Source organism: Manis javanica, chromosome 12, assembly GCF_040802235.1.
Source record: "Manis javanica isolate MJ-LG chromosome 12, MJ_LKY, whole genome shotgun sequence".
NCBI classification, from domain to species: Eukaryota; Metazoa; Chordata; class Mammalia; order Pholidota; family Manidae; genus Manis; species Manis javanica.
Genome location: NC_133167.1, coordinates 26,535,227 through 26,560,336, shown reverse-complemented (window position 1 = coordinate 26,560,336; position 25,110 = coordinate 26,535,227). Strand labels below are relative to the sequence as shown.

The 25,110-nt window shown below is 38.2% G+C and overlaps 1 long non-coding RNA gene across 10 annotated transcripts; it reads left to right on the top strand.

Moving 5' to 3' along the window:
* Nucleotides 1-101: 101 nt before the first annotated feature.
* LOC108396159 (uncharacterized) lies at nt 102-20,366 on the top strand. 10 transcript variants are annotated; one of them, XR_012123577.1, is made up of 5 exons: nt 102-760; nt 1,082-1,188; nt 4,471-4,525; nt 14,587-14,803; nt 15,958-16,823. It is a non-coding gene; the product is annotated as an uncharacterized lncRNA (long non-coding RNA). The 10 variants fall into 10 exon arrangements; XR_012123573.1 differs by adding an exon at nt 7,012-7,102 and having other exon boundaries at nt 102-1,188; nt 14,666-14,803; XR_012123569.1 differs by adding an exon at nt 7,012-7,102 and having other exon boundaries at nt 102-1,188.
* Nucleotides 20,367-25,110: the final 4,744 nt, after the last annotated feature.

Here is a 25,110-nt window from a genome sequence, read left to right as displayed (position 1 = left end):
GGCCTTGGCCCTGGCTGCGAGCGAGGATTGGTGCGTTTCAGATCTCCCTGCTGCCTTACAAGGCGGTACGAGGCGAGCTATTTTTAGAGGGGTATATAAGGGCGCTGAGGCGACCGCGCGGCGGCTGGTGAGCGCGAGGGCCGGGGAGGGCCGCAGCTACAGTCGCCCCGGCTCCCCGAACGCTGAGGCGGCCGGGGTCGAGCCGTGGGCCGGCTTCCGGCTGTCGCTTTGGTACCTGGCGGAGCCCCGGGCGCCCGGAGCCTGCGGACCTCGAGGGCAGGGGTCGCGTGCCGCCCTTCTGGCATTGGCGCGGCCGGCCAGGAGGTGAAAGTCCAGAGGCCGGGTTAGGATGCCTCCTGGAGGAGAGCGGGACGGGAGACCGACGGAAAAGCCGTCGGGCGGGCTGGGGTGGGGGGACACTGCCCACTCCGCCTCCCTCCTAAGCAAGGGGGCTAAGCTCGAGGGCGAGGAAGTCCTCCCGTACTAAAAAAATAGCCACAGAAAAAGGCACCAAAAGCCTCTTCGCGAATTCCCCACAGGGTGCAGAGACGGAGCGCCAGCGGAGGAAGCCCCACACAATGGAGCAGAACAAAGCGCGGCGGCACCGAGGAAGCGGCCCGTCCCCCGCCCCGCGCGCTGTCCCGCCCCGCCCCGCCCCGCGAGCGCCGGCGTGCGCGCCGCCCGCCCCCACTTTCCTTCTGACCCCGGGCGGGAGTCAGACTACCCGCTAAAGTTGACTGGGAGGGGCCGTTTCGTTTGGGTGTGTGTTACAATAGCGGGACCCCGGGTAGACGTGGGGCGTCAGCGGGAGCCGGCAGCTTGCCAGGGGGCTTAAACGGAGGCTCCCCATGTGGCTTCTGGAGAGGGGTCTGCTGAGCAGCGCTGGCGGGAGGCGGCAAGGCTGGTGTTCTAGAACAGACCTCAGAAGATACATAGAGATCCTGTTGTCTTTCAGATGAAAACCCTGCTCAAAGCACGTTGTTAGGATTGCCCAGCTGTTTGCTTGGCCTTAAATAGTTAATGTGGCTCAAGCTTCCCCAGAATGTAGTGAGCTGAACTTCCACTTTTGGAATCATTGCAGAATTCATTATTTATTCAGAGATGAGAAACTTCTACTAAGGAAAGAAACAAGTCCACCTTCATGGCCCTTCTCAGTTTTTCCTCCTGACCGTGGGACTCCACATCATAGTATGTGAAAGATTCTGCTATATAGAACCAATTCAATTTGAAATTCAGTGTTTGCCAAGGGAGATTAAACAGGAATTATGGGGATTGAGGAAAGTAGTTCATTTACTTTTTGATGTCTGGAATTCTGTTGGTCACATCGACAGCGTCCGTTGTATGAGTATAGTCATGTGCTAGGGGATAAGTGGTATAAACTGGTTAAAAGTCATACATGAATAAGGTGATATTCTAACACACATGTGTTAGCACCTATGTGAGAAGGCCTCCCTTGAAAGGCCAGATGGGCCTTTTCCACAAGTAGAAAACAACTTAGAGCTATCACATCCCATTAATGCATTGACTTGATCCTTATGGGTTATTGGTGCTGCCATTTACTAGCTGTGTGACTTTGAGCAACTTACTGGTTCAGACCCTCTGTCTTCCCATTTCAAAAATAAGAAGAGTCATACCTATTTTGCCTGGTTGTTACGAAGAATCAAAATAATGTTTGTAACTCACTGAGAATAGAATCTGGTGCCATTAGGTGAATACTAAATGTTCACCATCATTATCCCCTGACTTTAGCTGAGTAAAAATAAATAATATCTGAACTAATAAGACCCATGGGGGGACATACCAGAGTTTGGGAAAAGGAGGGGAAGTAGAAGTCCCTCATCAATTTGTAATAAGGTCCCAAATGCTGTTCCTATTGTGTGTTAGGGTGGGGAGAAGGCCATTGAAAAGTACTGGGGCAGAAACACCTTCATGAGTAATAGAGGAAGGAAAGGAACTTACAATTTGGATATTCAAAAGGCAAAAGGCAAATCAAGACCAAAATATAAAATCTGATGTTTAAGACTGGGTGAACATTATCTTTATTTTTGTTACACTATTACCATTTTTAATCAAAATATGTCATAGCCTGTTTTAAGTTTGAAAATTTTACAAATAATAGTTACTATATTAAGCATTTTCAATGTACTGGGCTGTATGGGCACATGAGCATTTTATATGCAATGTCTCATTTCATGACAACCCAAATAGGAGTTTTTATTATCTCCAATTTTATTAATGAAGATACCCAGGCTTAAAAATAGAGTTCCTCAAGGTCACACAATTAGGAAGCAGCTGAGCAGATTCAGAAGTATCTGACTGACTTTCAAGACCTATATTCTACACAGGGTTCTCTGTGCAGTGAAAGATTGTGAGTTTTTTTGTTTGTTTTGGTTTTAAGTCAAGATTTGTTTACAGAAATGTGTGAGTGTGAAAAAGGGGGCTACCAATGAGGGTTTCCCCATGCAGCTATCAGCCATCCAACTTAAAGAATAACTCAACAAAATTTTACAGTGTAAACCCTGAAAACATCATTATGACTTTTTCCCAAAGCTTTATAGAATATAATTCAAATTTAATGCAATAAGGTGCTCCTAAAGGCACATTTTCAATATTGCATGTATTTAGCCACTTTTTATACACCCAAGGTTCACATTGCAAAACACATGCAAAGAATCTGAATGTACAAAATAATCAACAAATTAAGATCACAAGGGAATTTTGGCAGTCAAATCAGAAATAAAGAGCACTGCTCTACCTACCACATACTGAATGCCTTCTCTGTACCTGGCATTTTTACACATGTTTTCATCTGATCTTCACCACAGTCTTCTGAGGGAGCTATTATTGCTCCATTTTCACAGATACGGATACCAAAGTTCAGAGAGACCACATAATTTGCCCATTATCATATGTCTACCATAAGAGGTAGAAGAAGCAGATTCAAATATCGATGTGACTCCAGGCTGACACCGAAGACTCTGTCCTGTACATGTGTTGCTTTAGGAGAGACACCAATATTACCTTTTCATGATACCACCCTTGGAAGTGATCCTATAGGAAACACCTAAGAGTAAATAAATAATAACTCACCCCTGAAGAACAAAGAAATAAGGATATTTTATGAACAAAATAGTAAAAATTTAACATATAAATACACACAATCAAGATTATTACTACTAGAAAAATTCTGCTTCATCAGTCCAGGAAATCCTTATTAGCACTGTGTGATTAGCACTGAAGCCTCCTTAAAGTAAATCTGCTTAAAACGGACCAAATTTCAGATCAACTAGTGAAAAAAGGTTTGCTGGAGACTTTATTTGAAAATAAAACTCAGCGTTATTAAAATACATATATTCTATCTTATATTGAACAAAATTTATGTTGTAAGTACAACTATTCGCTGATTATAGAATTAGTAAGTAATAAACCAAGAAGATTACTGTTGGCTTATTTTTTTCTACAAAATGTGAAGTGCCTTACAGCATGCTTTATTTCATGGTTGACTTTTATACCATAATCAAAAAGAGGATCATTTTTGTAAACATGTTTGAGGACTGCATCAGTTTTCCCAAGGGTCTCAATTAATTATTTGATATTTAAACTATTCTCTTCTCTTTTGAAGCATCAGTATAGTCATCATTCCTGTTGATTTTACCTTCATTTGTTTAACTCTGTAGATCCTCATTTGCCAGTTGCCTTAACAAGCTCACTTTCATTGACATTGTGAAACCTTACACCTTTTGCAATTTTTGCAATAGAATTGAATGCATTTGCATTGTCTTGTAAATGTTTACCACCTTTGGGGATGTGGAGGAGATCTAAGTGTTTAAAAGAGATGTTTGAATGGGTGTCTAATTTATAAGTGACCATATCATTAATAAATACTTGCATATACTAACGACTTACTTCCTTTCACAATCTTACTGTAGTGGAGGAAAGTGTGGATTTGGGGAGAATGCTTCAGTGGTACAGAAAGCAAGTGTCAGAGAGGTAAACAAAACTATGAGAGACAAGATGTGAATCTGGAAGAAATGTTTGTGACCATACATACAATAAATTACATACATACATACATACATAGAACCAGAGAGTTGTTGCATGACTTAAAAAAAAAAAGAAGGCAACTTCATCAGGCTTTTCATGTCCTGGATAAAAATTTCCTCGAGAATACACATCTCTTGGGTTTCATTCTGTACTCACTTTCTGCTCTTATTTGGCTTCCCACTTGTTCTGTTTGCAGGGAAAGAATATGCTGGTTACAACTACAGGAGCTTGGTAGTCATTGTGACAGTTCTGGTTGTTGTTAATACAAAGACATTTTCGTTATATTTGTGTTCCTTGAGAGTTTAGTTACCATGGGTCTGACTGCCCTGGGTGTGGTCAATTTTGAGACTGACATGCTGAGATTTTTGGACATGGTGGGAAAAAAAAAATCGTGCGTTTGGTGAATTAACCAAAAACTCTTCGCAGGTAACCTGCTGATGTCCAGAAAACATCCAATCTTGCCACTGACTCTCAGAAGTCTGTGAGTATGTTATAGTTTAATAAAAACGTTTTATTTTTAATAAACAATTTATTAAATGTATTTAATAGATTCTTAATAAAATGTTAAAGCCAACCCTGAATGTTAAAATTTGCACTGAAATGGATTTTGCAAAAGGGGCTAAAAGGGGTACTTGGGGTGTATTGCTGGTGATGGGCATGTTGCTTTGATTCAGGCAGTCTATTGCTTAACAAAAATTGACTTACCATAATGATAAAAAGGTAAGGAATTCAAGAATTCAGCAGAATTCATTCCTTCACTGTCAGGAATGTCCTACCCAAGCCTTAGAATGTTGGACTTGAATACCATTATGACCTTTGGTGCATAACTCCTATGGAAATTGTTATATATAGTCACTTTTCCAGCTTGGACTACCAGTACTCTGACATGTCAATATCCTCTAATGAAGAAGAAAAATCAAAATCGTTGTCTAAATTCAGTCACTCAACATATATTATGCAAAACATCTGGTCATTTGACATATATTATGCAAAGTGCATAGTTTCAAAATAGAACAGTAAACACAGACCATTACCAATGTCAGATACTAGTACTGTATCTTGGAAGTTAGAAAAGGCATTTGAAGTAGTCTAACCTTAATAGACCCAACTGTTTCCCTCTAGAACATTCCTTCCAGGAGATGCCCACTCTCTCCAATGGTGGGGAAATCCCAGCAGGCACTGGGATAAACCACCATGACTGAGCCCATCTGGCTACTTTTCTCCATCTAAGAATAGCATTGTAAGCTATTCAGAGGTTTTGGACAAAGATTTTGGGAAAGAAGCCAATAGAAAAATGAGAAAATATTTTGAAATAATAAAAAGAACAATTCCTTTGGCTATGTAATGATAGATATGTCAAAACAATTGTGAAGCTACTGAAAAATTAAATTTAAGGTTTTAGGGATTATTACCCTTTACAGTGTGTAAGACAGTTAGTAGGACTGTGTTATGTTTCATCCTGAGCATTTTTTGTTGTGACATGTTGCATACTGCACAGCATTGCTATTAATGTATTCAATTACTGTCAATGTTTTATTGAATATTATCATTTTTCTTTTAAACATGTCATTTCCAAAGGGTTTGGTACACACTTAATGGGATTTAACAGCAGAATGCATCTCAGATTTTCTAATGGAAATCAATGGGAAAATAAGATTGATTTGATAGAAAGGCTCTGTGCAGCAAACTTTGCTGACAGTGACCATTCCTTTAAGTGAGAGAGATACCTATTCCACAAGTGCTCTATGATGAGTTTTTATGTGTGTGATAGATCTGGGTAGTTTGGAAGATTAATAATGTCAGCAGCAATGTTTTGCTGACTGGTTGCTCATTTGAATTTCACTGAATTTTCTTAACCGAAGGATGCTTATTTAAATGATTAGAAGAGTTAGCTGAGTCACAGCTTCTAATACTGGTTACTGCCTTTCTCAGAAGTAAGCAAGGCAAATACCCTAACCTTCCGTTTCTGCATTCTAAATGGGAGGAAAAATTCAGAAGGCTTCACAACCTTCTCCCAGCTCTCAGCTCTCCCTAAGGCTTTGCAAAGCTCAAAGACTGTTCTAAGCTAATTGGTCATGTTTTACACAGGTCATTTCATTTCAGCCTCTCTCAAGCGAGGCCCCACATATGACAAGCTCTTTTCCTCCTTTGCTTTCAGTGTTGGTCATTTGGGAAAACTCTTGGTGAAGGTCAAAAGGCAACATAACTCAGAGAAGCTCACTCCCTCCACCCAATTTATCTAAATGTGAAATTCTTCCTAGCTCTTTCTCTGTGCCACACATTAACCTATCCTTTGCTTTTCTGCAATATTTATTCTTGATCTTCAAGAGATGTCTGTGTTGAAATCTTCCTGAGTGTTCTCATCCTTTCCACAATTTTATGTGCTTCATTGCCCTTTTGAGATTATACATTCTTAGGGAACATGTTGTCTGATCACTTTATAGAAAATTCAGTATCTGTTGTGGTACACATAAACTTTTTTAAAACCAACTTAAGAAGATCATACAAAATATTTTAGTGAGATTTAAAAATAATATTAGTCTTTCTCCAATATTATTTGGACACTGTATTTTTTGTGCTGGCTTCCGTTAGGTCTGGCCTAAATGGGAGGAAATTGTATTACCTCAAATGGTGTCAAATGTGATTGAAAGAAAATAGAAGATTTAAGGCTCCTAGCAAAAACCTATGTAATTAAATTGACCAAAATCTGCATAAAGTATATGAAACACATTGTCAAAGAACCCACTTCACAGAGTAATTAGAGATAACACTAAAAAAAAATAAAATCAGCTACTTCGCCGTCTTATCAGGAAACAGCTGCTGTTACATTTGTTTAAGAGACTGTAATCTTGAATATTGTAACATTTCACATAGTGATGTAATAACAGACTTTTCTGGGAACTAGTAACAATTTTAGCAAAAAGAAAACTGGAGAATAAGAATTTGTTAAATTTGAGTTTCTTTCAGACTGTCTTGGGGTAAAGGATGTCCTGATGCTAAATGATCTTTACAGATCATTTAAACCAAATAGAAAGAGAGCCACATTAGTAACTTGAAAGTAAGTATTTGGCAACCTTGAATTTCTCCTCTCTGGTCTGTCTTTACCATAGCAACCTTCTGATCTATAATTTGGTCTTCTGAGTGGACTTAACTTATACAAGATCATCATTTGTAAACACATTATTGATTTTTATTTATTTACATGCTTGTTTATTATCTTCTACCACCAGAGAGGAAGTATGAATAAAGACAATAAAAACACAGGAATGATAATACAGAAAACTATTAGTGTTAAATAAAAGATAGAAGTCTAATACCGAAGGATAAGGGAAGAAGAAATATAATAGGTATCCATTATCATTCCAGCTGTGTCCCCCATTAAACACTGATCAAGCTATGTTGTTATTTATGAATTAGTTCCTTGTAAACTTGCCTTGTGAACCCCTAGAGCACAGAATCTCACCTCTGTGAACTTAATCATTTGGCTTTTAAACTAGGAAAAATAAGTTTCATATTTTTCAGTTCTGGTGGCCCCACTAAGATGTGCCCAGGTAGTCTTGTTTAATTCCACTTAATTTCACTTACTCAGCAATTACTGAGCACTTATTCTGTCAAGCACTAGGTTGGGGGCTGGAGCTATAAGGATAAATGAGAGGTGACTTTCCTCTTCTGAAACTGAAATGTTAAAAAAAAGAGAGATTTAAATAAAAAATAACATGGGTAATATGGGAGACTTAGATTATTGGGAGAGACTCCCTCCATGTAAAAACAACCAAAATGCTAGGCCATAAGCAATGATGACCTAACAAGATAATAAGGAATTATTGGGCTAAAATCTAAATGAAAGTGAGATTCAGCATTGCTTCTGGCCGTGAGCATTCTTAAACTCAATATTCCCAGCCTTAGCTGTATATTTGCAAGAACTTAAAAAATACCATTGGGTGATACAGCTTCCAGCAAAGGTGGCCTAGCTGGTACTGGATAAATGTTCCCCTGACTACTCCCTGAGAATTTTTCAAAATTGAACAAAAGATATCAAAAGCCATGGACTACAAAGAGCTATAGATACTCAAGATGGGTAAAAACACCAAAATATTTCTAAGCAATTCACAGAAAAATTGTTGACAACCAAACAGAAAATCTGAAAAGCATTTAGATAAAAGACATTTTACTTTCAAGAATACAAAATAAGACAGAATTTATTCTCAGCAGAAACACTGGAAGCAGAAGATGATGGAATGACATAGGCAAAGTGTTGAAAGAAATAATTGCAGCTAAGATTTCCATATCTAGTGAAAGTTTTGGAAACCTTCAAAATTGTTGGGGGCAGATCCACTCTAAGTTAATACTAAGGAGACTTCTTCAGTCAGAAGGATAATGGAGATGAAGGTGTAGAGATTTGGGGTGGGAGTGAATGTAGATATTGTTTCTATAAAACAGCAATTACAAGGTCTATAAGGTTTTAGGTGATATGGAATTAAAATAGTAGGGAAGAAAATGAAGTCAAAACATTCTAATACCCTTGCATTGTCCCAGGACATGTAAAAAGTACTAATGTGTGTTAGACTTTAGCAAATCAAAGAGGAATATAATTTCTAAAGTAACCATTAAAGGAATAGTTTAAGAATATTAAATAAGATAATAAAGGGGTAGGAATAAAATTATTAATCTAGGAAAAGAGAGAAAAAGAGGTAGGATAAGTAGCACAAATAGAAAAAAATAGTGAGATGGTAGATTTAAACCCAAATATATCAGTTATTTCAATAATTGCCAACAGAGTAAAATGTCCAGTTAAAAGATATCAGAATAAATAAAAAACAAAACTCAAGTGTAATGAAATTTCCATTTTTTGTAGATCAGAAATGGTGTAATGTTGATAATTTTAAATTTCAATCTGAAATGTGTATGCAGTTTATAAGAGATACTTATTAAACATCAGGAAAAAGAATGATTGTGAGTGAAAGTAATAAAAAGGTAAATCATGCAAATATAATCAAACAAGGCTTGCTTTGTGCTAAGAATATCAGACAAATTAGACTTTACATTAATAAACAAATTAGACATAAAAGAAATTTTTATAATAGTCTACCACAAAGGTATAATACTTCTAAATCTACTAATATAGACTCAAAATGATAAACTAGAAGAACTAAAGAAGGAACTGAAAATCTACAATAATACTGAAGTTTATTTTTTCTTGGTAACTGATAGAACAGAAAGTGACAGAAAAGATATAAAAGATTTGAGAAACCAGATATCTACCTACTTGCCAAATAGAGAACATGGCACTTAAAGCCTATAGAAAACATATTTTCAACTGACTGTGGAACATTTACCAAGACAGACCATATATTGAGCCATATACAAGTCTCAGCAAATTCCAAGAATGAAGCTGTACAGAGTAGATTATTTTACCATAATGGGAATTAAGCCAGAAATCATTAACAAAAACATAGCTGTAAAGTCCCCATGTGTTTGGAAATTAGGAAATACACTATTAAATAGCCTGTGAGTTAAAGACAATATCACCATAAAGTTTTTAAAATACATTTTGAACTACTTAAAGATGATATATAGACAGACATATAATAAAGCACGAAGTATAGTAGAATGTTAATGGTAGACTCTAGATAGTGAGTATGTGGTTACTCACTAGAAAAATTTGTTATACTCAGCTCAAGTTTTGTTTCTCTCGAAAATCTTTTTGGGCTCTTGATTTTATAATCTAACACATTTGCTATCCTTCTCAGTACCATGTCACCTATAAATTGGATAGTTCTTATAGTAATAGCTAACATGTATGAAGCTTCCTATGTGCTACACACTGTTCTGAGTGTTTTACAGCTATTATTTCATACTCACAACAACAACACTGAGTTAGGTACTAATTGCATACCCATTCTACATATAAAAAAAAACAACTAAGGCACAGAAAGGTTAAGTAACCATCCCTGGACCACATAGCTCCCAAGTAATAGGCTAGGTGATCTAAACTCAAAGCTTGCATGCTTAGTCACTACCCTATGCTTTGCCCCTTCAAATCCCTGAGGGCAGTTTATACAAACTAGACTAGAATGCTGAACCCTTTTAAAGATGATCCTCCAATCTGGGCTCCCTTTGGGGGACCTATAAATGGCCTGATTAGTAACATTCTATATCTTGTCATCTTGTCCACAAGTTTACCATGAAAAGTTTTATTGGCTGCTTTGCTTAGATAAACCATGTCCACAATCCCTTTGCCTCTGTCTAAGTCATCCCTCAAACAAGGATATTGTGCTCTTTGGGCCTGACTCCATCCTGGGGCATAGATGCTGGTTCCTGGAGACTGTGGCTTCCCTTTTTGGGTCCACTCAGGTCATTGCTTTAATAATTAACTCTAGAAGAAATGATGTAAAGAATCAAAATATAATCTATGACCCAGGAGGGGATTTTAGTGAGCCCCCAAAAAGACTGTGGTAAGGAAACTTACAGTACTTGGCCATGAGTCTCTCTTGGGTGCCCTTAACATTACTTTTTAAATTTATATTTTTTAAAATAATATATTCATCTGTTCTAATGCCTTCTGGGTAAGTCTACATCATTTATTTGAAATTGTCCTTGGTTATGTATCTTCCCTTCCAACTTTTACACATTCTTTTAGAAGCTGAACTTATTGAAGACACCCCCCAAGACAGAGCAGAATCTGTTCAATTCTTTACATTTTTCCCTTAGTAGAGTCATTCACCAATATGTTGTCAGAATTTCAATTTTGAAAAGTTCCTATCTCTCTTGAGTTCAGTTTTCCTTTCAGTGATGTAGACCTTGCTACTCAGTGTGGTCCTTAGACCAGTGGCACTGACAATACCTAAGAGCTTACTAGATCTGCAGAATGGCAAGCCACACCTGAGACCTATTGGACCACAATATACATTTTAACAAAATCCCCAGGTGATCTGTGTGCACATAAAGTTTGAGAAGCATTGTTACAGGCCAAGGGCTCATGACCTCTTTTTATGAATTTTATACATGTCTTCCTGAAGCCTAGAGCCACTTCTGTCTGGCCACACCCCCCTACTAGACTCCTATTTCCTCTGAGATAATGGGTCTGTTCCTGTGGTGTTACTTCTGCTTCATCACTTGGTGCCTTCGTCTTGCTAAGAATTAGATTTATAAGAACTGCTGCTCCCCTTTCATCCTCTAACTTTTAAGAGAGTCTATTTTGTCTCAACTTTCCTTCATTTCCAGGACATAGAAGCTGACATTTTTCTCCTTAATTATCTTTTTTACCTCTGAATAGACTATCATATGTTCAAAGGTACTTTCATATGTGCTATTTTACTTGAGCCTCATAACTAAGCCTTTGCACAGAGCATAGATTATTATTATTTTATTATTCCCATTTTTTCAGATAAAAAACCTAGGGTTTAGAGGTAAAGCAACTTGAACAAAAACATAAAGCAACCAGTGGCAATGTCAGTGTGGGTATCCAGACCCCTTGTCTTATTTCCACTTCCCAACTATACGTCCCAAGTATTATTTCAAGTCTCTCAGCAGTGCTGGTGAGAGTGTTCCCCATCCCAGCACCACTTATCAAGCATAAACACTCTCTCCCCTGTGGAAGGTGCTCTTGGTTATCCATTCAGTGCCCAATCTCCTCTTTAAATTTGCTACCAGAATCCTAATGCTTTGGTTGGGATATGTTCAGCTACATATACCCTTGCCCAGCCTTTCTCATAGTCAGGGGTGGCCAGGGGCACAGTTGTGGCCTGTAAGATGTAAGTAGAAGTTCAGTGGGAGGCATTCATTTGCTAGGGCTGCCATGACAAAGCACCACCAGTTGGATGGCTTAACCAACAGCAACATCATCTCACAGCTCTGGAGGCAGGAAGTCTGAAATCAAGATGTTCCCAAGCTCAGTTCCTTCTGAGGGCTATGAAGGAAAGACCTGTTCCAAGCAGTTCTCCTTGGCTTGTAAATGGCTGTCCTTCTGTTCACATGGCATTCTGTCTGCATATGCCAGGGGCACATCTGTGTCCAAATTCCCTTTTTTCATAAAGACACTAGTCAGTTGGGGTTAGGGCATACCTTATGACTCTATTGTATCTTGATTAGTCTGCAATGATCCTCTCTCCAAATAAGGTCACATTTTGAAGTGCTGGAGGTTAATACCCCACTATATCATTTTGGGGGGCAGAAGTGGGGGCATAATTCAACCCAAAGCATGGGAGAGGTATGGGTTTGGGGGGAAGTTTTTGCCTTCCTCGTGGAAGGAAACAGCCAGTGTGCTGTCCTTCCATTGTCCCTCCATTCTGCCTTATATCCTGCCGCAATGGCTGGGCTGCCTGGGCTTATTGGCATTGTGAGGGAAAGACCAAGAGGAAAGGCACCGAGCCAACATTAGGAACTGCCTAACTCTTCGTCTTGTCATATCAGGAAAATAACCCTGTGCTTAAAGTCCTTGCACTTAGGTTTTCTGTTACCTAAGTGCCAAACACATTCCTGATATATTACCCTTCTCAAAAAACTGGTTTTATATGATTTTATCAAATTATGCCAATTAATCCAGAGTAAAAGTGCTAGTTATTATCAAGCTACATTGACAAATGACTTAGATGGAGAATGGGGTTGCCTGAATTGAATAATGAAATATCATACCTTTACGGACATTTTGAAAACAGAAAAATAATCTAAGAAAACAGTCTAAGAAAAATAGGTATATTGGAGGCTGTCTGCCAACTCCCATCAAATTACCCTTTGTTACTCATTCTTGAAGGTGACTGGTGTCTTCCAGCCTCCAATGTTGTTCTTGACAAGCCAATAAAAGAGATCCTGCTTATATATTCTTAGCATTTATACTAAGGCTCTGGTGTGAGAGAATGAGCTCATAACTTGTTACCCTTAACGGTGGAAATTTTAGTAAGTCCCTCTGTGTACTTCTTTGACAATGGAACATGAGATCATCTCTGTAGTTAAAATTTATAATCTTAAACACACCTCTGTTCCCTTCAATTGGTGCATCCTGTAATGACCTCTTTTAGAATTCTTTAGGAAGCCAAAGAAGTCTGACTACACTAGCTGTTGTGTCTCCAGCTATTTTAAGTGTGAAAGAAAGCACTGAGGAGAGGGCCAGGTACTGCTGCCAGTGAGCCAGGCAGGATGTCCTCTGAACGGCACAGGGACCAGGGTAGGGCAGGAGAGGCACCTCAGGATAAACTTTAAGGAGGTGCGCACGCTCGGTGCTGTGCAGTGTGGGGTCAGCGCATCTTACTGTTCACCCTAGGCGCGCCTCCTGCCCCACCCTCCTCCCAGCACTGCCTTCTAATGATCTCTAACGGACACTGTTGACCCCTTGAATTCATTTCATTCTCCACATGTCTACTTCTTCATTCTAACCTTTACGTTTTATTAATTTCAGCTGAACAGCTACCCAGTTGACCCTTGAACAACAGGGGTAAAGGGTTTGGGGGTTAGGGACACTCATCCTGTGCAGTAGAAAATCCATGCATAACTTTAGATTCCCCAAAAACTTAAATACTAATAGCCTACTGTTGATTTTACATAATAAATGAAAAAATAAAATAGTACTCCATATATTTTATGCATTCATGACACACCTAAGTTTTTCTTCAATTTTTCCCTATATTTATAAGCTACATGGTTTGTCTACAGGCTTTTTCAGATTGTGGCAAATCTACTAAAAATTTTCCAATACATTTATTGACAAAAAAACTGCATATAAGTGGACCCACATAGTTCAAACCCATGTTGTTCAAGGTCAACTATACTTTTAACCATACTCCTAATAAGAACACAAAAAAGAGAGTATTTTTTCCCTCATACCCAGGCATTTAATTTTTTACAATGTTAAGTAAAGAACTGAGTACCTATGTACTCAGACTGTATAGGTATTTCACATATTATACTATGTGCAATACTAAGAAATTCTGCAACCTAGGCATCCATATCCCACTTTGTGGATGAAACCAAGAGAGACTAAATGACTGCTCCTCAACCCCACCCCAGAGAAGACAGCCACTCTAACCGCAGTCTCTCTGCTGCACCTCTACACCTGCTGCCTGCATCCTGCCCTCCCTTCAGGCCTCAAAATTCCTGCTTTCTAAGTTTTTCTTATTTTAATTCCCTTAATCGCCACAAATTCTACTATTCTGGTCAGATTTTTCTTACTTGACTAAAATATTTTTATTATTGCTTTGTTTTCGTGGTTTCTTTCTCTTTTCCAGCTTAAAGAAAAATCGAGTTTGAGAGTAGATCAGTATGTCAAGTTTTTTCAAAACATTCTTTAAAGCCATTTTCTGGCTTGAATGTCCAGAGGGCAGAGCTAAATGGGGCCACCAGGTAAGAAAGCAGGACGGCTCCATACATGTAGAGGGGGTGAGGAGGGAGAAAACAGGAAAGAAAAATCTTATTAGGTTTTGTAGGTCAGGGAAATCCTTCCTAGCCTGGATTTTTAAACCTTCTGGATTTTAATTGAAAGTATTTCTCCAGGGTATTTACTTTAACATGACTGTGCACTCTCAAAAAAATATTCCCTGTCTGTGTTAGAAAAATATTACAAATTCCAGGAAGACAAGATTGCATTAGAAGGAAGAATTTGATGATGCGCCCTTTCTGCTTCGGACAGTGACCATGAAACTGCTGGCGACTACAAAAGCTGCCAGACTTCTATATGAGCATCTCTACTGGGAGAGACATAATCCTCGTGGGTATGATACATGACTGTATGCTCCCACCTAGGAATCACCATCGATTCTTACAAGAAGTGAGTAGTATTCCTTTTGAGATTTATGACCAGCCATAGCAGAAAATGCCCCCAAATTAGACAGTAAAAGATTGGTTTTAACATATCTAGGGGCTATTGTTAGAAAGGGATGAAAATTAATGAACAGAACTTGAAGTCAGGTTGATTTCCAGTTTGGGCGTTGAATGCAAAATATTGCTTATTCTTTGTAGAGTATATACACACCCACACGCTCTGCAAAAGATAGAAATTCTCAATTGTTTTCTCATAACAAACGGAAAATCAAGTGATAGCTAAATGTCACTAACTCAGCTTTTTCTTCATTCAAGTGTACATTTTTGCCCAAACTAGAAATTACTCTATTCTCTTCTTTCTGCATAGACTTAGTACTACAGCTATCATATTAGTAATAATTTGTGTTAAAACAATACACTTGTTTAAATAGTGCTTTTTGTCTTTCGGTTCAGTATATTTTTATATTGCATCTCCTCATCTTCCTTATGTTCCTATAAAGGTGGTTACTTATCATTTCTGCTTTTTAGATATAAACATCAGGGCACCATAACAAAACATGAGATCAGTCATGAAAAATTGGTACTTCAATTCATGTCTTATATTCAAATTATTTATCTCTCTTTAAAAACAAAAATGGAGTATAGTAATACATGAGAAAGAATTTTTAACTGAAAGAGTGCTTCAACATAAGAACACATTTCCAGATTAGGGATCTTCCTTTCCAAATGCATTTAAACATAGTATTGAAGAGTGGGCATTTAGTATGGCTTCAAAGCTGACCTATCTGAGCCAGGGCATTTACTGGCCAACTTTTTAAGGACTCTTAGTAGAATCCTTATGACTCTATGACTAAGTGATCATGCCTTGACTGTTTCATCCACCTCTTACTCACATTTTTCCAGCACTTTGCTTATGAAGACTCACTTTGGCCCCTCCTCGGAAACACACTTTCCCACAGTACTTCAGAGTTTTTGCCACAACTCTGCTGCAATCGCCCCACTTGACACTGTGGTCCTCACTGTGGGCCTAGAGGAAAGTCCCCTTCCACTGGATTCCAGAACAGAAGTGGTCGCAGCACTAACAAAGTATGCACAGTATATCCAGTGCCCAGCCATCCATCCCCATCTTCTGCCTCTGACAGAGGTGTCCCTTTTTTCCAGGTTGCTGCCTGATTCACTGGAGCCAACTCCCTCCCCACCTCCAACTTTCCTTCTGTTCTGCAAGTCGCAGGGATCTTTGCAGTCACAGGAGGCTCAGAGATTGCAGTATGTGGGTATGGCCATGACCTCCACAGTCAGCATTTACAAAACAAGATGATTCAGCTCAGCCATGAAATGAGAAGGTGGATGGGAGTGAAGATGGGGGAGCAACCATCCACTACCTGCAGCCTGTGAGACAGATGACTTCCCACCTTCACAGTAGCAATAAGCAGTGGCATAAATATAATACTGAGGCTCCCTGGGTTCTAATTCTAGCTTAGGCCCTTTCTCTACTTCAATTTTTGCACTTAGACCGAACAACTTTCTTGGTAATGACTACATGATGGGTATATGCTTTCAGGTTTTACATAAAATATTTCTATTGCACAGTTACTGGCTTTTGGTCTAATGCCCTGAGCTGCCTGCTTTGATAACCCTGCTCTGATTTTCCTCTGAGAGCTACCAGAGATTCCAGTCATAGCCCATGAGCTTCAACATGGAGGTGATCCCTTCTCAGCTCCAGGAGTGAAGCAGGCGAACAAAAGCCTGGCTCATCAGCATTTCGTGTTTCCCTGCATTACGTGGATGATTCAGGGGTGGACAGCCAATCAGAGTGAATCTCAGGATTTCTCTAGAAGCTGCCTGAAGAGACTTGCTCTAGTTCTAGTAATCTGAGTGTTGGGTGTTCTTATGCTAGGAGCCTAAAGGCAAGAGGAAGAAATGAAGCAGAGCCAGGAAATGGATCCTGGCAGCCTTGTTGAGGACTGAATCACACTGACCTCAAGCTCTACCTGGACTTTTACTAATAAAATCTTGTTTTAGCTTAAGCAGGTTTGACTTGGGTCTTCTATCACAGTTTCAAAAAAAAAAAAATCCACTAGCTGTAATACAATCTAATTTTTTTCTCACTGCTTATATTTGGACAAAAATTGCCTGAGCAAATAGAAAATGTTGTAAACAGCAAATGAGATAATGCATATAAGGGACATTTCAAGAGTATAAATAGAAATATGAAAGCATGAAAGATTATTGTCAGTCTACCTTGAAGGTGACCTCCTCTTGCTATTTTCTCTCTTCAGTCATGATATTTAAAACCTGATTCCTATGAAGAAATTTTACAAACAGGTTTATGAAAGAAGACCTAGCTCATTTAAAGTTATTTGGCTGGAGTTTTCTTTCATTCCTCTTGGAAATGGACTCAGTAAGTAAAACATAAAACCAAGTGAACAAGCTTCTCATCTTAAATTTCTATCACTAACTCCCCACCTCCTATCATCAATTTTATCAAATATTTCCCTACTGTCTATTTAGTCCATTCATGTCTTGCCACATTTATCAACACTACCTTAAACAAGGTCCTCAATTTCTTGCATGAGTTGTTGAAATTAGGTTGTGGTGCACATGTCTAAGGAAGGAAAACACAGGAGGAGTTTTAGGTTATGTTGTGATATTGGAATATATTTGTTTCATGACCCCCACATTTAGTGGCCCAAAACAACAAGAAAAGTTTATTATTTCACATAGTCTCTGTGGTGCAAGGTTTGAGTGTGGCTTAGCTAGATGGTTCTGAGTCAGGACCTCTCATAAGGGTAAGCTCATGAGGTTATATATTGGGTGGGGCTGCAGTCATCTGAAGGCATGACTGGGGCTGAAGATCTGCTTCCAGTCTGACTGACTCACTGGCCTGGCAAGTTAGTACTGTTTGTTGGTGGGTGGCATCTCCCACACTACACAGTCCTCTCCACAGGGTGGTTCAGTATCTTCCTTAGGTAGCAGCAGGCTTCTGCTAGGGCAGATGATCCAAGAAAGAGCAAGAAAGAAGTCACAATGTCTTTCACAACTAAGCCTTGGAAGGCATGCTTCATCATTTCCACAGTGTTCTTTTGGTTACACAGGTCAGCCCTACCTGATGTGGGAAGGGATATACAAGGTCATAAAAGCCAAGAGGCAGGGATCTGAGGGGGTCACCTTGTGGCTGGCTACCACAGTTGGTGACAGTGAAAACTTCAGTCTGGGATGGTCAGTTTTGAGCATAAAGTATTTATAGAGTATCAAGGTGGGCATGGATATTAGAAAGTTGTCTTGACGGGCTGTGGTTCAGAAGAGAGGAGTGCACTGGGAGTCATCAGCACAAAGACAGCAGCTGACATGGGAGTGTATAAGATCACTCAAAAGAGTGAGAAGAACATAAAGGACTGAACCACCACTATCTGAGGATGGACATGGAAAGAAGAGACTGCAGAGAAGATGAAGAAAAATCAATTAGAGAGGTGGAAGAAAAGCCAAGATAGAGTAATATCATCAAAACCAAAGAAATTTCAAGGAAAGAAAATCCTAATTTCTATCTGAACTCTAGAATTCTGGATCCCAGTTGGCAGTTGTAATGATAGCAGGTTTTGCTAAGGAACTGAAACAATTGAAATACAATGGAGAAATCCAAAGACCTTGGAAGGTGATACTAAAGGTAACAGTTGACCCTTGAACAATACAAGTTTGAACTGAGTGGGCCCAGTTATACATGGATCTTTTTTTTCAATAAATAAATGTATTGGAAAAATTTTTAGAGATTTGAGACAATTTGAAAAAAACATTTTCTTTTCTGTAGGTGACTGTATTGTAAGAGTACACTATATAATACATATAACACAAAATATGTGTTAATATACTGTTTATGTTATTGGATTTCCAGTCAGCAGTAGGCTATTTAGTAAAGTTTCTGGGGAGTCCAAAGTTACACATGGATTTTCAATTCTGCAGGGGGTTGCCACCCCTAACCTCTACTTATTCAAGGGTCAACTGTAGTTAAATTTCTCAGTCTTTGCAAACACAAAATAAAAAATTATTTTGTTTCACTTTTGGTGGAAGTGATGGATTTTGTTTGTTTTGCTTTATAAGTTGAATATTTTCTTTCTCTATACATTCAGTCCATGTATTTCTTCAAATTCTTTCCTAGTTATTAAAGAATACTCATAATTATCTGGAATGTCAGACTTGGTTATCAACCTCTTGTATTTTCTTCCTATTTCTTGAGGAAACAATCGGTCCATTATGTTCTCTATGGCTTGGAGGGCTCCAGAACCTCTAGACCACTTCTCTGGTCTATGACATTATGGGATATCAGAGTTTGTAAAAATTCTGTCAGGCTTATGGATTTGGGTTGGTTGGTTGGTACCCTGGTCATATATTTTTTTGTGAGAATAAAGCTCTAGGAAACATACCTTTTATTGAAATATGAAGTAGTCATGAATACGTTAAATGTTTTGTTTGTTTGTTTGCCTTTGAAAGCCTTCAGGTTGGATCTGTGTGGCTTAGATATTTGTTTTGTTTTGTACTATTTTAGTCAGTCTATGATCTATTTATCCTGCTACTGAACCAAATATATTTGCTCTGACCCATTTCATAGATAGCTGTTTGCTATTTACTTTCCAGGGAGAAAAGTGCTCAGCTAGCCAAGGAAAATACCGTGGATCTTAGCAAGAGAATCTCGTGTGACTGTTTTGCAAACCAATTCTATTTTGACCCTCTCCTCTATATTCTGAAGAGTTCAAGTCCCTTCTAGTGTAATTAAATCAGAAGGAATATAAATTTACGTTAATAGATAAATTCTTTCCATGAAAATGAAACTTACAAATAAGATTAAATCTTGCACTCCTAAATACCTTATAATGGTAATTGACAATACTAATGTCTCCAATTTTCTTTTCTCTCCCTCTCTCATTACAGAAAGCCCCAGGAAACATTTCATTCATTCCTGGAATATAGCCACTTCTGGCATGAAAGCAACAAACTTTATTTAACAGCTATATAATAAAGCATTTCACAATAGTGTGTAAAGATAGTCCAGGCCAAAGAAAGCTACTGCCCAGCGTGAATTTAGCTGTAGCTTAGCTGGAATGCTGTTAGGATGACTGTCCCCTTGGGGAATGCCACTATTTATGGGTTGAATTGTGCCCCTCACCCTAAATCTGTATGTTAAAGTTCTTCCTCTCACTATCTCAGAACAAGTGTATTTGGAGTTGGAATCTTTAAAGAGGAAAAAGGAAAGTTAAAATGAAATCACTGGGGTGGACCCTATTTCCATACAACTGCTATGTCCTTATCATATAATATGTCCTTATTGGAAGAGGAGATAAGGACACAGACACACACAGTGAAGGCCATGTGAAGACACAGGGAGAAGGCAGCCATCTATACGCCAAGGAGGGAGGCCTCAGAAGAAAGCAACCCTAGTTACCCCTTGCCCTCAGACCTTCAGCTTCCAGAACTGTGAGAAAATAAATTTTTGTTGTTTAAGCACCCAATCTATGGTACTTTGTATGGCAGCCTAGCAAACGGATGCAGCCACAGTGTTAGGCATAAGCAGCTTTGCAGCTTGATTTATTCATGGATTGTGTCTCTGCATCTCAGAAACACAAGGTACGTTAGCAGTGTGGCTCTCTCCACTTTCACCCCCGTCAGCCAATCGGCCCTCTACTCCTGTGTCTCAGCTCAATTCATTCTTGGATTTAGGGATTTTTTTAAATCCACATATAGCACACTTCAATTGATAATAGCCCTACAATAAGAAGGCTAGAGAGCTGTGTTTCTTTCAGTGTACATACATACACATGCAAACACACTTTTTGTGTTAATAACTAATAAATATTCTAGTAAGTGTTCTAATGGCCAATAAGAGGCAAATTCTTAGCAAGCTGAGGTACTCTTGTAAATGAGCTACATGGGAGGAATTCAGAGTCCATGTATGTTATTCCCCTCCAGTCATATATTAAGATACAGGGTTTTGTAAGACACAGTATATCTGTCAGATAAAGTGAAAAGCCTCTCTAAGACATTTTTTTTTGGCTTCTTAATTTAATTTAGAATATATATTTGGTAGAATGCCCACAAACATGAATTAAACATAGGAAATGGGGACCATTAACATATGAACTAAAATAAGTGCTATAAAACAATTTTTTAATCTGAATTAAATTACCCTAGTTAATGCAGAATATTTATGGAATTTTTGCTCTTTAGGGCAACAGCATTCTCTCTGGACGTCCCAACTTCTCTGGAAGGGAGGCAGCAGAAAGGGAGGGGAGGGGAGCTTCACTTTACAAATGGAGAGACAAAAGTGCAAAGAAAAACTGGCTCTGCTTCCCCCATTTAAGGCAGATCTCTAAGTCTTAAGTGGCCACTCCTACCTCTACCAAAATTTTAAACCTGCTCCCTCAAAGTTTATCTTTTAATTCATTTCTTTGTAAGTGATACACTTCTGCCACCGCAGTAATATATTAAGTACCTTACAAAGCATACACCAAAAAATAGAGATTTTGATTTTCTTTGCATGGATTACCCTGTGTTCTCTCTGCTTTGGAACCCACTGAATTACTGAGTGGGGTATGCGAGTGGGGGGCATTCCCTTCAGTGCACCTATTTGATCATCCTGCCTCTCTCCAGTTTTAAAAAGTAATTTTGTGTGTACAAAGAAGCACATGCCATGCACTGCTGACACTCAGGGACACAGTGTCATCTCCCTAGAAACTTCCTGAGGATCAGACATTAAACACAACCATATGGACTTTTTTTTCTTTTCTTTTGGTTAGGCAGGGTTACCTATCCCCATGGTACCATTGGTCTAAATACTCACACTGAGCTGGAATTACAGTCTAAGGTATAGTCGTATGTCACACTTAAGTATCACAGTGAAAGAAAATAATAAAGTGATGAGAACGAGTCAGTATCAAATTTTTTAGTCTGTGTACCTCTTTCTAAGTGAACATGAGTGTGTGGGATAAACTAGGGCAAAGGTCTCTTCCCCACAATAGATTTTCGGTAGCAAGCATTTATTTTAAACTCAGTTTGAAATTCCTTTTGTTTCACTTCAGTGAAACTTTATTTTTTTGTTGTTTAAATCTGAATTAAATTAAAATCAAACAGATCCTTACAATTTAAAATATGAAGTATAATTCACCCTGTATTATTATAAAAACATTTCCAGTTACCTATTCTCTCTTAAAGTAGCTTTACCTGAGCAATCAATGATGAGGATCCCTGGGTTGTAGGATTTAATGTGATTTTTCTTTGCTTGTCTGTTTTTATTTTGTTTTTACTTTCTATCTTTATTCTTCTATATTGCTTCAAATATCTTTGTAATATAAAAATGTATATTGTATAAAAACTATGAAGTAAATTTCCCTTAAAAGAAATAAATCAGATATTCATATCTAAGTATGTGAATAAATACATCTGCAAAATTGGCTGCATGTAATATTGGAAGGAGGCTTTGCAGATCAGAGCAAAGCAGAAGATAACTGTTCTCTTGGAGTTAACTGCATATGTTATTCCCATGGAAATGAAGACCTGGTCAATTTTGTGCCTCCTTCCTTTGTGCCTCCTTCCCACTGCTCCACTCCTCCCCGGTGGAGACAGATTGCACATTTCTGGATTCTCTTGCACTGTCTGCATCCCAATCAACAGTATCCCCTACCTCTGCGAGACAACTGGCTAGACTTGCAAGATACTCCCTCAGCCCTAAAACCAGGAAAGCCACAAATCCTAGGAACCTGGAATTTTAAAACTGAATGCTATTTCAGAAATCATCTAATAATGCCATCCCTGCGCTTTCCAGCTGAAAAAGGCACAGCCCAGAGAGATGTAGCACCTTCCTCAAGGTCATCAATAGATTAGGAACAAATCCTGGACTGCACCCTGGTCCTGATTCAGGCTCAACCACTGCATCTCTGTTGACCCTAGGCTTGGCATACTCCTAGCTCTTTTGTTGGTGCTAGCTTATTACTTCCATTTGTGGCTTTATTATTGTTTCAATATTGTTGTAAATAGTCCCAAACCATTTGTGGTAAGAGGTGGGGGACTAAATATTTATATTCTAAAGGTCAGGACAGCTCTCTGAACCCTCAGTCTATGTGCTCTTTCCAAAGAGGGGAGCATGTGAGAAGCCTGTTATTTCACACTTGCTGACAAAGCTGGCTGTGTCTCTGGGGCCATGAAGATTTGCAGTACTGAGCAGCATGCATGCACACTTACAGGTTCTGAACTGCAAAATCCTTGAAAATGATTTTTTGAAATATTTTTACAGGTAAAAATAGAGGCAATTCATGTATCTATTCAATAACTTATTTAATAATCATGAATAAAATTACCAAAGATGACAGTAGAATTTCTTATTAAAATCATGAAAATCTGGAGCCTTGGAAAATGAAAAATAAGCATCTGTTGAGGGAAGAGAAGTTTATCTAATGTAGTTTGGTATTGACTCAAGAACTCAGAGATAGAAGCTAAAAAGAAACACGTGTAAAGATGTCCTGAGACAACAAAAGCAGTAGATAGAGTAGATGATGCTTGCAAGTATGAGATATTCCTTTCTGGGAAATATACTTGATCTTCTACTTCTGACATCACTTTATTTTCCATGGAAATACACTGTGATATCAGAAAGATAGGAAGATAGAAAATCACAAGGCCTTTGACTGGCTAGAGAATCAACAACTAAAATCCATAAAAATGTTTATCTATATAACACTTGAGTGGCTGGAGAGCAGGAAAAAAATGAGTTGAATAATTATGACCCTGAAAACACCCCTAATTAGCAAGAATACCAAAAGGAACAGTAAATTGAGCTTCCAGGTCTGGTAGGATATTAAATTAACAGTGTCTTGTAAAAATTCAGTTATAATTCACGTAATTATCTCATGCTAAATTTGGTGTTGATAATCTTTTAACCAAGTAAATCATAAGGCAAAAAGAACCTATTCTATTAATGTTTTCATCTATTTATATTTTTATGATCTCTTACCACTATCTGTTTGAAAAGCTGTAGGGTTGTGGATTGTGTATCTTCTATAGACCATTCACATCTTGATAGGGAATGGTGGCTAAACTTCAGACAATCTGCCTTTAACTTACTGGCTTTAAACCAAGGCTGTCAATTGTTGTTGAAACAGGATAGAGTGAATTTGATGCAGTGAACATCCATTAAATACAAATCAAGGAATATGCTGAACTGTTTAAATAAGGCTTAAACATAACACAAACCCTTCCATGGCCAAACACAGAAACAAGAGTTTTAATTATTTATTCAACTGGGCAGTGTTTGTGTGTTTGGGGGTGGGGGAAATTACATACCGTGAGAATCAGATATTAAAAAATGCCAAATTCCAAAGCAAACTTTTTAGATATAATAATTATATTGAGAGTAGCCTAGTATCAGTTTTATTTTCTAGATAAATATAAAGGAGTATTTATCCTGGTTGAAAAATAAAAAACTAATATGTAAGCGTGTATTGATTTCATCTCAGTAATATGATCAATGGTAAAAATAATTAGTTAACTGTCATACAAAATGAAAGGTTTTATGTTCTGTTTATGTTTATAATAATAATAGAACCTCAAGGTGTAGCAATGAAGAATTAGCTTATTTTAAAGCAATTATGTGGGAGGCAGCTAATAAAATTACATTGACATTATATACACTTGTCTTTCCACAAGAACCACAGCAATCAAATAAATTTAAAAGAATGCACTAAAATACTATTCAAAGGTGATCAACAGATCTTCCTTAAGCATCTAACTGTGATAATTAAGAGAGTAATGTTTGATTTGCCCATAAAACTCATTATTTCTTTTTCTATTTCTGGGATTAATTTATCTCACTTACCTATGACCTGTTTAGTATGGATCTGGGTCACTTTTAAATTGAAGAGTATGCATTTTAGGGTAATGAGAAGTCCACAAAAGGACTGTGATATAAATATATAATGCAGGCATTCCCTACATTACAAATATCTAACTTACGAATACACATATGTATGAGCAGAGCCCTAGAGAATGAAAAGTGTGACCAGTCCTGGCAACCCAATCCCTACAGAACCATGCAGATAACACAAATGAATAGAGCCACTCTCTGAACAAAGGCGGTCACTCCCCAGCTACCAAATGATTGTCATGTGGGAACAGGGAATAAAAAATCCACATTTTTATATAAAAACTATGAATATGTGAATGTCAGACACACCAATTTAAACGTTTTTAAAATACCATGTAGGCCACACCAAAGGCTTCTGTAAGGTGTCATAAACCTTCTTTGATGTAAAACTCCTGTGAAATTTCATGTAA